Genomic DNA, 16,133 nt, shown 5'->3' with positions numbered 1-16,133 from the left:
CAGAATCAATTGTTATACTAGGGACTGCAAAATAGTAATTTTTAAATTCTATTATTCATTCTCTATTTTTATGTAGCATTCTTTTAAAAAGTGCCTTCTCTTCTATGAAGAGAAGACCCTTTTCTTTTTATCATTATGGACTCATGGATTGTTTCTTGTTATCCAATGTTATTGTCCATGCCATCGTTATTCATTTTAATGTACAATTTTTCCCAAATTTAGCCAGTGGAAACCCCTTCAAGTTGGTCCTTGTATCCTTTCGATGTATCTCCCCTTTGTGGGGACTTCCTTATTTTTTAGCATATAAGAGTATACTCCATGTCCACCTTCTATTTTTCCTGTCCCTAACTTATAATCAACCAATACCACAAATGTCCTATTTTTCCTTTTTGTGGTAGGGAGTGCTACTGAGACATCAACGTCTGGATGCTAAGTGTGGTCATTGCTACTGTGGTGTCACTGCACCTAGAATCTTACAGTAGGCAAAGCTAATAAATACCATACATGTAAGCATTTTACACACACATATGTGTGTATATATTTAAATCATGAATTCATATATAGCTCTAATAACATAACATTGTTCTTTGTCTTCCCCCAGTCCATAGTTTTTAACCTTTATCCAACAGAAAAAACTCTCAGAATTACTACACCAATACTGCTGCCGAAAAATGTTAATTCTTTTTTTTTTAAGATTTTATTTATTTATTTGACAGAGAGAGATATCACAAGTAGGCGGAGAGACAGAGGGAGAGGGGTAAGCAGACTCCCTGCTCAGCAGAGAGCCCGATGTGGGGCTCGATCCCAGGACCCCGAGATCATGACCTGAGCCGAAGGCAGAGGCTTAACCCACTGAGCCACCCAGGCACCCCTAATTCTTAAAATATGTCCCATTGAGAGTGGGTCAGAGCAGTAGGTTAATTATGTAATTTCTTCCTGTGTTCTCTAGTATCAATATGATGTACAATTAGGTTTTTGTTGTTTGTACTCAATCACAGGGTTCACTCCCCCATCCTTGCTGATTTTATTAATTTTTAATGCTTAAGATTCTCGCTCTCCCTCTCCACAAACCCCTCCAAAAAAAAAAAATAGTAAAAAGTTGACATGTTTCAAAAGTCAAAACTATATAAGACTCAAATAAGTTTCACTTATTTTCCACCACTCCCAAAGTAACCAATCATTAGTTTCTAGTTTATCCTTGTGTGTAAAAATAGATTCATACATATTTTCCCTCTTCCTTCTTAACAGTGAACATACTATATACAATATGCAGTATAATTTTTCCTCTTGCTTTTTCTACTTAAAAATATATACCCAGGGGGTGCCTGGGTGGCTCAGTTGGTTAAGCGTCCAAATTTTTTATTTCAATTCAGGTCATGATCTCAGGGTCTTGATCTCAATCAAGACCCACATCTGGTTCCATTCAGTGGGGTGTCTGCTTGAGATAACCTCTCCCTTTCCCTTTGCTCTTCCCCCTGCTCTCTCAAAAAATAAATCTTAAAAAGAAACACACACACACACTCAGGAATTTTAATCATTCTCAGTTCACAGAGATGTTCTTTGTTCTTCATTCTCTAGTTCCATGTCTGTCCACTGTATGTTTCTACCACAAAATTGTATATATGTCTCCAATGAATGAGCTTGCAAATGATTTCTAATATTTTGCTGTTATAAGTAATGCTGAAATGACTAATTTTGTGCATGTTGTTAAACAAAGACCTTCAGGTAAATTCCAAAAAGTGAGATTACTGGATGAAAGGGTAAATATATACATAGTTCTAATAGATATTGCTTTATAATCCTTGCAGGAAGTGTATCATTTTGTACTTCTCACAGCAATGGATGAAAGTAATTGTTTTATAGGTACCCTAACAGAGTGCTGTAAGGCTTTTGAATTTTGGCCAATCTAAGAGAAGAGAAATGATAACTCACTATTGCTTTAATTTCCAGTTCGAGGGCCATTTAGATGTCTTATTTTTCTGTGTGTACTACTCTGTTCATGCCTTTTGTCAATTTTTTTTATTGTAATGTCTGATCTTTTCTCCCCCTATTAATTTAAAATCTTACATTATAGAGATTAACTCTGTGATACAGCTCGCAAATATTTCCTCCCAGTTTGTCTTTTGTCTCCCAACTTTGACTATGGAGTTTTCTTACTGGGCAAATTATTATTATTTTTTTTTTATATAAATGACTCTTAAAAGTAGTCAATATTTTATCTCATCCAGATTTTAAATAACAGAGAAAGCCTTTACCCTACATCTGACTTACAAAAGAATTCACTGATACTTTCTTCCAGAGTATGTACATGGTTACCTTATTTTGTATTTAAATCTCTTATCCAGTTTGAAATTTATTCAAGTACACATGAAGTACAAATCTAATTTTATCTTTTTCCAATTGATTTTCCAGTTGTCCTAAGACAACTTATTAAAAATCCATCATTTTCCCCACTAATTTGTAATGCCACCTGCTTACATCATATGACAATATCCCTGGGTATCTGAATCTATTTCTCGATGACTGCTTGTCCATTTGGGTGACAGTACTACAATTTTAATTACAGAGGTTTTAATACCTGGAAAACCCAGTGTCAGGATGTTAAAAAAAAATCTATTCTTCATATTTGTATTCCATATTTTATCTCCAAGGAAAAATGGTGGGTGGGGGAAGAACTATAAGGGATCATATGAAATTTACATATTAATTTAGGGAAAACTGAAGTTATCTGTATGTTTATTCCAAAATGTTGTGGGTTTTTTTGCTACTGTAAATGCTATTATATCATCTCATTATGTGTATATGAAAGTCATTGATTGTTCATTTACACATAATGAGATGATATAACAGCATTTACAGTAGCAAAAAACCCCACAACATCTTGACACTGTGCTGAATTCTTTTACTATTTAAGTTGGTACTATTATCAATACTCTTGGTTTTCTATTATCATCTGCAAAGAGAACTAGTTGTATTTTTTTCTTTTCCAATTTGTATGAATCTAAAGCAGTTCTCTCATCTAATTGTCTGAACTTCTAACACAATGTTAAATAGTGGGAACTGAGAACAGTCCTGTCTTGTTCCAATTTTAATGGGAATGTGGCCAGTGTTTCCACATTAAATGTTATTCTGTACTGAAAAAAAAGGGGGGTATATGTGTTTTATTAAAGAAATATGCATCAATTCTTTTTTTTTTTAAATTTTATTTATTTATTTGGCAGAAGATAGATGCAGCAAGAGAGGATCACAAGCAGGGGGAGTGGGAGAGGGAGAAGCAGGTTTCCTGCCGAGCAGGGAGCCTGATGATGGGCTTGATTCCAGGACTCTGGAATCATGACCTGAGCCAAAGGCAGACGCTTAAGACTGAGCCACCAAGGCACCTCGCATCAATTCCTTCATTATTATTTTTTTTTATCATGAACACATCCTGAATTTTGCCAAAGGTCTTTTCAGCATCAGTGGAGATGAACTTTTTTGTTCCTCCTTGGATTAAAAGGTGAATTATATTAATGGATATCCTAAAACAGAACCATTCTTGCATTACTGGAACAACCTCATTTGAACATGACATCAATCATTTTCTTATCGTAGCACAGAATTCTGACATTTTATTTTCTTACTGTAGCACAGAACTTTGACATTTTTGAATTGATAGGAGACTCTTGTATGTGTTAACTATCTTTAATGAGATTTTTAACTAGGTATCTAGTTTCATACTCATGTTAAAATAATGACACTTTCTTTGTTATGTTCTAGAAAAATTTATGGAGCATTAAAACTGGCTAACCTTAGGTTTGGTGAAATATCACTTAAATTTTCTGGGCTGGTGTTTTGTTGAGCTTTTTCGTACTTTTTCCTACATAAAAAAAAAAGGGGGGGGCCTTGTTTAAGCTATCTCCTCTCATAGATAGAAGTCTATCTCTTCTGTGATAATAATTCTGGTAAAGGGGATTTTCCTATGTAATTAACCATTTCATCTAAGTTGTAGAAAATAGAAACAGCAATTTTGTTTTCTTCCTTCTCACCTTAAGTCATTTCAAAGAATGTTTACATTGTAGGTAGACAGGACTTTGAATTTTTTGTTATTCACATTTCTATCTTTATTGTATCATGGTTGAAAATTGTTTTTATGTTTGTTTCTACTTTATGGAACTTTCTTAGGATTCCTTTTGACTTAGTATATCAGTGTTTTGGTGAACGTTCCCTCTACACTTGAGAAGAAAGTGTACCTAAATTACCTGAGGATAGAGTTCAATATATACCTATAAACTATCCCTTACTATTAAGTTCTCTAGATTTTTTATTTTAAATTCATTTCACCTATCTTGGACTCAAGGTTACATATTAATAATACTGCTATGTGTCTGTTCTTTCCCCTGAATTTTCTGCTTTTGCTTTATAAAGGTGGTTGCTGTCTTATTTGGTACATAGATGCTGGTAAATGTCCTATCTACATTGAGTTATGACCTTTAACAAAGTCTTTTGTCTTCAAGACAAAGTCCTTAAATCCTCAAGACAATCAATATAATTTGGTATGTAACAGAAATATTTTGAGTACTCATATTCAATTGTATAGAATATTTTTTAAAATGTCTAACCTGGGGCACCTGGGTGGCTCAGTGGCTTAAGCCTCTGCCTTCAGCTCAGGTCATGGTCTCAGGGTCCTGGGATCGAGTCCCGCATCGGGCTCTCTGCTGAGCGGGAGCCTGCTTCTCCCTCTCTCTCTGCCTGCCTTTCTGTCTACTTGTGGTTTATCTCTCTGTCAAATAAATAAATAAAATCTTTAAAAAAAAAATAAAATAAAATGTCTAACCAAAGGGTTAAAATTTCACAAATTAATAAAAATTTATTCCTTCATCAAAGTTATTCTTTTTTGCTGGTCCTTTTTTGCTACAATATGTATGGTGCTCAAGAACAATACTAGGTATAATCTATCGCCACTGACTTGATTCATGCTAAGGTGCCAGCAATTTTAACCAGCGTTGCTTTTGTACCATCAGTGCAAATGTCAACATGGCAAAAGTGGCAAATAACATCTTAGGATTACTTTTTAAAAAAATTGTTTGAACCTTGCAGATTCCTTGAATGAGTCTCAGGGATCCCAGGGTTCCATGTATCACACCACCATCCTATGAAAACCTAATGTATCTTTATCCCATAGTAGTACACTGGAAGGCAATATAGAAGAATGGTTGGAGGTACATCCTGTGGTCAGATATACCTGAAATGATGTTTCAGCTCTGTTGATTAGGCTTTGTAACTTCGGGCAAGTAACTTAGTAAGCCATAATTTGTTTATCTGTAATGTGATTCTACTAATAGTATCTAAAGGAGTTGCTTTGAGTAAATGAACACAAATATATAGAGTGTGTATCCAGTACCTATTACATAGACCTCAGAAAGCATTAGCCTAATTACTTAATTTTTATACAGTATAACTATTTTCTAGAATCCCTATCAGGAAAAGAAAAATCAAAGACAGTAATTTGAGTAGTTTCTCTAAATCAAAAGCTTATAAAATGAGCAAAACCCTTTAAGTATTAAATTCCTAAAATTTTAGAATATAAAATTTCAGATATTGGCATATTGTGATATTTTAAAGCCTTTTCAAAAAAACTGACTATTTAATCTTGTCTATCTTCTCCATTTTATTATTATTTTTTAAATATTTATTTTAGAGAGGGAGGGGCAGAGGGAGAAGGAGAGGGAATCTGAAGCAGTCTGCGTTAAGCATAGAGCCCGACCTGGGACTTGATCTCTCAACTCTGACATCAGGACCTGAGTGGAAGCCAAGAGTCAGATGCTCAACCAAATGTGCCACCCAGATGCTCCCTATCTTTATTTTACTTTTGCATTCTATTTCACTAATTTCATTCATATCTTCATTTGTCTTTCTCCAACTTACTTAGGGTCACTTTTTTTTTTAACTCCTTCAGTTTAAATATATGGTTCACTCATTAAATTGCTTTCTCTTTCTAATGTAAGAATTTAAGTTATAAATTTCCTTTTACCAAATCAGCTTGTCCAATAAATTTTAAAGATTCCTTTTAATATCACCCAGAGCTAAATATATTCTCATAAATATTAGTTCTTCATTCCCTGAATTACTTAGAAATGTCTTTAAATTTCCATATATTTATTTATTTAAAATTATCTTTTTGTTATTGATAATCTTAATTGAATGGTATCAAGGAATATGGTATGTATATGTTTTTACTTGTTGATGATTCAATGCGTAGAATATAGTCAATTTTTATAAAATTTTCAAGTAAACTTGAAAAAATGTTTACAATGTTTACCAACTTGATGATGGTTGGGTTCAGGGTTCTATATATGTCCAGTAACTCAAACTTGCTAATATGTTGTTCAAATATTCTTTCTTCTCGTTAATTTTAAGTCTATATGATATAACCAAGACAAACCCTCCCTCTATGATGTTCTACTTATACGTTTAATAACTTGCACTTCATATGTTCAGGCTATGATACTCTGGTATATATATTCATAACTGTCATGGTTTCCTGCTTAATAGTACTTTTTATCAGGGTGCCTGGGTCGCTCAGTCGTTAAGCTTTACGCGTCTGCCTTCGGCTCAGGTCATGATCCCATGGTCCTGGGATCGTGTCCCGAATCGGGCTCCCTGCTCAGTGGGAAGTCTGCTTCTCGCTCTCCCACTCCCCCAGTTTGTGGTCCCTCTCTCATTGTGTCTCTCTCTGTCAAATAAAATCTTAAAAAAAAAAAAAAACCAAACAAACCTACTTTTTATCATGATATTAAAATCCCATTAATTTTTAATACTTCTCTTTGACTTTATAAAGTCATTATATGGAGTGCCTGGGTGGCTCAATTGGTTGAATGTCTGCCTTCGGCTCAGGTCATGGTTCCAGGGTCCTGGGATCAAGCCCCATGTCAGGCTCCCTGCTCGGGAGGGCGTCTGTTTCTCCCTCTCCCTGCTGCTCTGTCTAGTTGTGTTCTTTCCCTATCACTGTCAAATAAATAAATAAAATCTTCAAAAATAAATAAAGTCATTATATTTGATGTTAATATGTTGTTACATGTATCTGGTCAAGTTTTCACTGGCATATATTTCTTCCCAGGGTTTTACCTTTTCAAGGATCTTTTAGGAAAAGCATATAGTGAATCTGAATTTTTATTCTATCTGATGTTTTGTTTTTTTAAAGATTTTATTTATTTATTAGACAGACAGAGATCACAAGCAGGTAGAGGAAGGGAAGCAGGCTCCCTGCCGAGTAGAGAGCCCAATGTGGGGGCTCATTCCCAGGATCCTGAGATCATGACCCGAGCCGAAGGCAGAAGCTTCAACCCACTCACCCACCCAAGTGCCCCTCTGATCATGTTTTAATTGGAGAGCTCATACTCTATTTAGATAACTGATATTTCTATTTACTCCTATTTTTTGCTTTTATAAGTGCCAGTTTTTCTTTTGAAATTATTTTTTTCCACACAATTTCTCCTTTTCTACTGGTTTGAAATAGTATGTCTAGATCTATTATTACTTGGCCCAGAAATTTTCACAAGCATATTTTTCCCTGTCAAAGTCCAAAGTCAATTAATATATATGCCCTATTAAAAGTACTGTACAATGCTTTATTTCTAGTCACACCACTCGAGGCTTACATGTTCTTACTGTCAGGTATTCCAGAATCCTTCAACTCACAAGATACTACTTTTATAATTTTACGCAGTAAGTTTTTTTTAGATTTACCCCAATGATTATCAGTTTTTATTTTTACTTCTCCTTGCATCTCAGACCTTCTTCCCAGGACTGTTTTGTTTCTTCCTCAGGTATAAACCACAAAGATTGTTTTGTTTTGTTTGGTTTTTAAAGAGAAAAGAAAAAAGTCTGTTGGAAGTAAAGCCCCTGTTTTCTTTTTAATCTGCAAATAAATCTGTTCCTTGAAAGACATTTAACCGGAATATAAAATTCTAAGTTGACTGTAATTTTTCTTTTGTAGGAGTCCATTCTGCTTAGAAGTCAACTACCAGACAACTATTTGACCATAATTAATCAGTCCTTTAGTTCTGGCTATTTTCAAGATTTTCTCTTTCTCTCGAGTCCCGTCCCTCTTCCTCCCCACCCTGGTATTTATTCTTTAACTAAGTCTGATGTGAATTTATTTTCTTTTATCCTGTTGGGTAACACTAGCATCTCTGAATACAATGATTCCTAACTTTCATAAATTCTAAAAAATTCTTAGGCAGTATCTCTTTGAATACTGACCCTATTAAAGTTCATTTATAATCTCCATTTAAAACTCTGATTAGACACAATCATTTCAATATATCCTCCATGTCTCTTAACATCTTTCACATTTTTCATATCTTTGCTGCATTTTTTGTGGCTTCTCCAGATCTTTCCAATTATCAATTACCCACACTATAACTATTTAAACTTTAAGTTTTTAATTTCCATTTTCTTTTTCATTCTTAGACAGTATTTGGTTATTATTTATACATGCTAGTTTTTTTACAGTCTCTAGCTTTTACTCATGTTTTTAATTACCAACATTGTATTTCCATTTAAAAGATTAAAATATATTCTTTTTATATTCTTATCTTTTAACTATAAAATCCACAGTCTTTGAAGGTAGGGTCCTATTTTTATTTTTGCTGATTACTGCAAACAGTGCCTTGTTTGCATGTGTATTTGATGATTTCTTTATCTTATTTTGAGGGGGATATGTTCATTTTTAAAAGAACTTCATATTTGAGACTGTTTTGAGATAAAAGTTTTGGATATGTTGTTAGAGAGTCTGTGCCTTTCATTCTTCTAGGTGCCTGGAGGAGCTACCAAACCAAGATAATTAAAAAAATGTTTTTATCATGGTAAAATACACATAACATAAAATTTACCATCTTAACCATTTTAAGTGAATAGTAAATGGTATTACATACATTCATAATGTTGTGCAACAATCATTACCAACCATCTCCCTCCGTATCTCTTTTCATCTTTAAAACTGAAACTCCATACCCATTAAATAACCAGTCCTAATTCCCCTTCACCCTTGGAAACCACAGTTCTATTTTCTGTTACTATGATTTTAACTACTCCAAGTACCTCATGTAAGCAGAAGCATATACTATATACCTTTTTGTGATTGGGTTATTTTACTTAGTGTAATGTCCTCAAGGTTCCTTCATGTTGTACCATGTGTCAGAATTTCCTTCCTTTTGGGTCTAAAAATAAAAATTCCCTTATATGTATATACCACATTTTACTTATCCATTCATCTGTCCAAGGACACTTGAGTTGTTTCCAACCCAAGATGATTTAATGTTTTTTTTTTTTTATTTTTTTAGATTTTATTTATTTATTTGACAGAGAGAGAGATCACAAGTAGGTAGAGAGGCAGGCAGAGAGAGGGGGAAGCAGGCTCCCCGCTGAGCAGAAAGCCTGATGTGGGGCTTGATCCCAGGACCCTGAGATCATGACCTGAGCCGAAGGCAGAGGCTTTAACCCACTGAGCCACCTAGGCGCCCCCCAAGATGATTTTAAATTAAATTCTAGAATTATGAATTAGTATAAAATTAGATTCCTAAAGCCTGTGTCACACAGCCACTGGCTAAAAATTACAGAGGAGATTTTCTTCTTTTGGGTATAGACATAGATTCTAATTTTCTATTTACTTTAAATTTTGTTTTTTCAATCTAGCATTTTTCATTGTTTCTTTAATGAGAGTTTCATATTTCCAGTCTTCTCTATTTCTAGACACAAGAAATCAGATCTCCCTTGCCTATAAATTTCCATCCATATCAAATGCCAATTGTAACTAATTCTATACATTTTCAAAATAAATACTTTTTCAAAATAAATACTAACAATTAAAATTAAACTAAATTAAGCTAATTAATTCATTTAAAAGCCAAATTATTCATATGCCTTATTTTTAAAAGACATAACTCATTTAAAGATTCAGAATTATCTTTTCAGACAAAATAAATATATTAAAGTAACTTATAAAATTTTCTTTCAATGACTGAAGTTTAATGATAGTGAGACATTTAAACTTCCTATGGGACCACTATGAGCAGCTCAAGCCTTGTGGGAAAATTTTTAAAGTCTAAATGTAGAATAATAAGCAAAAGAGCTAACGATTTTTCAATGTTGCCATGATCCTATGATAATTCCTGGAGATTCAATGTTGAAACTCATAGGAAAGGGGAAAGGTAGCTAAATCCTTATAGGTAAACTCTTCTTGGGGCAGTTACTCACCTTGATAAAAAGCAACTCTGCTTCATTTCTGGTATGTCTCTATGTTCTAATGCTAAACGAGGTCTAAAATTTTATGGCAGCAATTAAACTAAAAATCAAATTAAGGAAAAGAATCTATGACATGCTTTCAGAAATTTTCCTTCCCTAAAAAAGCCATTCAGTAGATCATATTAGAGAAATTTCAGAATAAAAGAGTTCAGCTTATATTCTATGCCTTTTTAAAAGTTAAAATCAACTGGTTCTTTAAAAAGATCAATAAAATTGATAACCACTAGCCAGGATACCAAGATAGAAAAGGAAAACACAAATTTAAAATACCAAAATAAAAAAATAGCTATCATTATTTATCCCATAGACATTAAAAGGGTATCAAAGGAATACTATAAACAACTTTGTACCCAGAAATATGATAACTTACATGAAACAGACCAACTTCCTAAAATACACAATCTACCAAAACACTCACAACAAATGCTGGTAAGGATACGTGTACAATAGGAATTCTTATTTATTGCTGTTGGTAATGCATAATGGTATGGCCACATTGGTAGACTAGCAGTTTCTTCCAAAGCTAACAGTTTTACCATAAGCTCTAGGAATTAAAGTCCTGGGTATTTATACAAATGAGTTGAAAACTTATATCCATATATAAACCTATGAATTTCAACAACACCTTTATTTATAATTGCTAAAAAACTGGAACCAAGATGTCCTTCAATAGGTGAAGGTAAACAAACTCATACATCAAAAGCATGGAATATTATTCAGTAATAAAATGAAATGTGTCTGCAGCCAATTAAGCCAACTGTGCTCTTTGTCCATGGGGGCCCAGTATGCCAAGGCTGCAAATGGTAGCCTCCTTAGTGTTTATGCAGCCTGTTAATTGCATGGGTTGCCCTAAGGGACCTTAGAGACAGCCCTCTCCAATGGACACTGAGGTCTGACCTCATGCTATTTCAATCTAGGCTACAGATAGGTATGTGGAGTGCCTTTGGAAAGCCCCAGGGCAAAGTAGCCAGGGTCCGCATTGGCCAAGTCATCATGTCCATCCACACCAAGCTGCAAAACAAGGAGCATGTGACTGAGGGCCTACACAGGGCCAAGTTCAATTTCCCTGGCTGCTAGAAGATCCGCATCGCCAGAAGTGGTTTTTACTAAGTTTAATGCAGTCAAATTTGAAGACATGGTGGCTGAAAAACAGCTTATCCCAGATGGCTATGGGGTTAAATACATCCCTAATCATGGCCCCTTGGACAAATGGAGCTTTCTGCACTCATAAGAACCTTGGCACTTCCCCCTTCCTACCTTGTCCAATAATAAATCCTACTTCCTGTCAAAAAGTAAAATAAAAATAAAATAAAATAGGCTATCAAGCTACAAAAAGACAAAGAGGAACCTTACTTGCATATTGCTAAATGAATCCAGAAAGTGTATCCAAAAAGACTACAGACTATATGATTCCTACTATATGGCATTTTGCATAAGAAAACTTTGGAGACAGTAAAAAGATCCATGTTTGACACAGGCTGGGGGCATGGGGTGGCGGGATGAATAATAGGTGGAGTACAGGGGATTCTGAGGGCAATGAAACTATTTTGTATGACACTATAATGGTGGCTACATGAAATTGTACATTTAGCAAGACCCATACAACAACATACACAGAGTGAACCTTACATAAACTATGGGCTTTATTTAATAATAATGTCTCAATGTTATCAACTGTAATAAGTGTGCCACAATAAAAGATGGTAATAGGGAAACCGAGTGGAGGAGAAATACGGGAACACCGTATTTCTGCTCAATTTTTCTGTACACCTAAAACTGCTCTAAAAATAGTCTATTAATTTAAAAAAATGCCAGATTAACTGAAACATCTACTTGATGTCACATACTTTTTTTTCCACTAACAAAGTATGCAGTAGATGGCACCAGAGATCCTTTAGAATAAGGAATTATAAGATGTACTATTCATAAGGCTTAGTTTTGATGTTGTTGATACATGCTTTGAGATTGTATTTATTCACTGAATAATATAATTGACTTAAAAAAAAGATGTGTTAGAGACAGCTAAATTTAGATATAAATTATATCATCCCATAAGTAAGTAAATAATCATGGACATCTAGGAATACAGATCTGAAAAATTATGGAGCAACAGTAATTCTACATTATGGGTAAATAAAAAAGGTACGACATTAAGCTATTTAAAAACCAAATTCCAACTCACATTTGACAACTATATAGCACATCCATTTGACACTTCTTGACTACTAGTGAGCAAGTATCTCATTAGTAAATTGCCTTTCTCCATAGACTAAAAGCATTCACTAAATGTGGCATCAAGGCATTTAAAAATTCATTTTCTCCTCAAACTGGGACAGAAAACAAGTATTATGTCTTTCTAAAAAGCAGAGGGTGAAAACATGTTAATTACCCACCAAGCAACCATCGTCTAACCACCCCCTGACATTCAAGCTGACATAATATGCAGTTTTGTAGAGAACAAATGAAGTAGCCCTGATTTATAAAATTTATAAGATCTATACAATCCATTCTCCTATCTTAATTTATATCACCCTAAAGTGATATTATACAGCTACCTGGCTATTATGTACTGTACCCATTAATGGAGCCAAATATTATATACTGCAACTTTGGTGGAAATAGGAGAGAAGAATAAAATGTATTCTTATTTTTCCAAATGTAGAATTCAACTCTCAGAAAACAAATAATCCACAATGGCAGCATGTGGCTAAAACAGTAATATAGTAATAGTAATAGTAATAGTAATAATAGTAATATAAAGAGGTATATTAGTTACCATTATGGTCTTCTCTATACTTGAGAATTACTATTTAACATTTATTTCCAAGAAAAGATTTTACTCAGATTTCCAATCAAATTAATCAATAAATTTTTAGAACACAGTTTAACTGCAGTTGTGGAACAGAAATAGAATGAAATCAAGTCTAAGTACACAGTAATTGAAACCAATTTTGGAAGTGAATCCCCTTCAAGTCTACTACATACACTAGTTAATACAAAATTATGAACACTGATGGATCTCTGATTTGTTCAAAATAAGTATATTAATCTTAATTTATATGAGAAAACTATGGTCCCTACACTTTGGAAAATAAACTCTGGACAATGCATGGCATAGTGATTTCCAATCTTTTATAAGCTAATTCCCTATTTAGTTCAATTCAAAGCCATATTAATAAGTTGTTTTGTCTGACAAATTTTATGAAAAAACAATAGTATGAATCTGAACCAAATAAAGGAAACTTTTCTTTAACGTACAGTCATTACCAGTAAATATACAACTTTTACCAACTTTTAGGACTATTAGACCTCAGGCTCCACCAGGCTGGGAGACAAAATCTAATTCAACCTAACAATTTTACAAAGAAGGAAACAAAAATCCAGAAACATCAAGCAGCGCAGTTTAGAATATCAGTTTTCTTATCTCCCAAATAGTCTTTACTTGACCATGTAGTCTCATTAAAAAAACAGTAATGCAAGTATCTCTCCTTATTCAAATTTATTTGGTTCTTGAATTCACAGTCTGAAGAGCAAGTTCAGGTAGCAAGAGATTTTTACAATTTTTAGAACCCATTTGATTCTCAATTTTCAATAGAGAGAAATTTATTTGAAAATTAGCTGAATTTATTCCATTTCTGAGTTCAGATAATGAGAGTTCAAATAAAGAAGAAGACCTATTTTGTAAGAAGATGGGGAAGAAAAACTTGATCCATTTCTTTTCTTTTTGTGCGTGTGTTTCTAATCCTACTCTACCAAGTCTCATAGTCACCGAAATGTCTCTGTTTTTCTTAGGGTAATATTTAGTTTAATTAGAGAAGAAGATTATAGGTTTCCTTCAACTCCAAACCTTCCTTCACATACAATATTACAGAAGGTTCCCAATTACCACCAGCAGAAGTGTAGATAGTAAATTAAATAGATTAAACTGAACAAATATGTTACAAATCAATAAGCTCGGTATACATTGTTCAGTTTACATTATTTTGTAATAATCTCATAATTCATTATATACATATAGAGTTAAAAAATTCTAAATATGCCCTTTTAATCACCTTAAACAATTCAGAGGTATTTATTCTTATTTGGGTCTCTATTCCTCCCACATATTCCTTAATGCCAAATTAACATTGCTCTGGGATAATATCCTAATCATTTTAAAGTTTTTTCAGACAAATTTTCCCAACACTGGTTGCAACTGTTTTCCTAGCATACTGTAACATATTTCTATGCTATATATATCTCAACAAGCTCTAGCATCCATATTGTACTAAACTAGAAAAAAAAATTTTAAAGAAGTATTTACTAATAAAAAAATGTTATCATCTGGAATCACTGGACTATATTATCAAGAAAAGATAATTCCTCAATATGAAGAGTAGTATTAATATCTAACTTATTTTAAGTATCTGTAAGTGAATTTAAGAAGAATATGGCTAACTGAATCTCTGAAAAAAACAAACAAACCTGATTTTCACTAATGATTTCATCCTTACTTTACCAAAAGTCTCTTATGATAGAAGCAATAAATAGGAAAATCTTACATTTAGATTTCCTCTCTCTTTCCTAATCATTCTCCAAGAAAAGATGTTAACAAGTATGACACTTAGTACACCAGAAGACAAACAGCAGCACACACTCCTGCCCACACAATTAAAAGGCACAACTAAGATAAAAAGGAAATTTCTAAGTCATTATATTAATTGTCAACTTATCCGTTGATAAACCTAGCAACATACTCCTCAAACAAGAAAAAGAACTAGAGTAATAAAGTGAAACAAAGTCTTATATAAAGCATGTAAGTAGCGTGTGCTACACATGTAGAATTTTAACACCAGCCTCAAATGAGGTTATGTGTTTATATATGACAGGACTTAAAAAAAAAAGGCTTTAACCTTACAGCTTCATATTTCCACTCCTGCAAAATTACAAATTAACACATTTTATAAACCTAATAATGAATTTATAAATATAATTTTATTACATTTTGTAAATGTGTTTAAGGCTTTATTTGTTACATAAAACTTTTAAGATACATGATAATTTGCCTACCTCAAAAAGGAAAGTCGCTAAACCTCTCTCAACTTTTCAGAGATTCCCTATTTTCTTAGTTTTCTTAGTCTTAGCTTAGTTTCATCTTCCAGTTTCTTTAGCTCCCACATGGAGGATATTAAAACTGTTTTCAATCTCACAAGGCTTAATGAATTAGGAGATAAAAAGGCACTTCAACAAGATTAAAGCACTATTCAAACATTATGAATGATGACTAATCATTCTGACAAATGATTTGTATCCAGAATTTATAAAGAATATGTACAAGTCAACACTAGAAAGCAAACAACCCTATGAAAAAGGGGCAAATGACTTGAACAGATCCCTTAGAAGAGAAGGGATATAAACCGCCTATATGAACCTGAAAATGCACTCAACATTATTAATTATCAGGGAAATGCAATTTAAAGCAAAATGAGGTATCATTTCATACCTACTACATCAAATAGTAATAAAGACTGATAACAGTAGTTGGGTTCTAACAGGGACCCAGAATAACTAGAATTCTGATGCATTTCTATAATTTTTTTTTTTTAAAGATTTTATTTATTTATCAGAGAGAGAGAGAGAGAGAGAGCACAGGCAGACAGAGGCAGAGGGAGAAGCAGGCTCCCTGCCAAGCAAGGAGCCCGATGCGGGACTCGATCCCAGGACGCTGGGATCATGACCTGAGCCGAAGGCAGCTGCTTAACCAACTGAGCCACCCAGGCGTCCCTCTGATGCATTTCTAATCAGCAAAATGATTAATTTTAGAGAATGGTATAACAGTTTCTAATATATTTATAAATATTCATTGACAT

The 16,133-nt window shown here is 33.5% G+C and overlaps 1 protein-coding gene and 1 non-coding gene across 11 annotated transcripts in view; one reads left to right on the top strand and one right to left on the bottom strand.

Annotated features, from left to right (window-relative positions):
* Positions 1-16,133, bottom strand: part of LCORL (ligand dependent nuclear receptor corepressor like) — a 162,848-nt gene that overhangs the window by 75,741 nt on the left and 70,974 nt on the right. The window lies entirely within an intron of this gene.
* LOC131823007 (small nucleolar RNA SNORA70) lies at positions 11,023-11,155 on the top strand. Its single transcript, XR_009350457.1, has one exon. It is a non-coding gene; the product is annotated as a small nucleolar RNA SNORA70 (small nucleolar RNA).

This window comes from Mustela lutreola, chromosome 1 (assembly GCF_030435805.1).
Source record: "Mustela lutreola isolate mMusLut2 chromosome 1, mMusLut2.pri, whole genome shotgun sequence".
NCBI lineage: Eukaryota > Metazoa > Chordata > Mammalia > Carnivora > Mustelidae > Mustela > Mustela lutreola.
The sequence above is the reverse complement of the archived record's forward strand: the minus strand, read 5'-3'. Positions and strand labels throughout refer to the sequence as shown.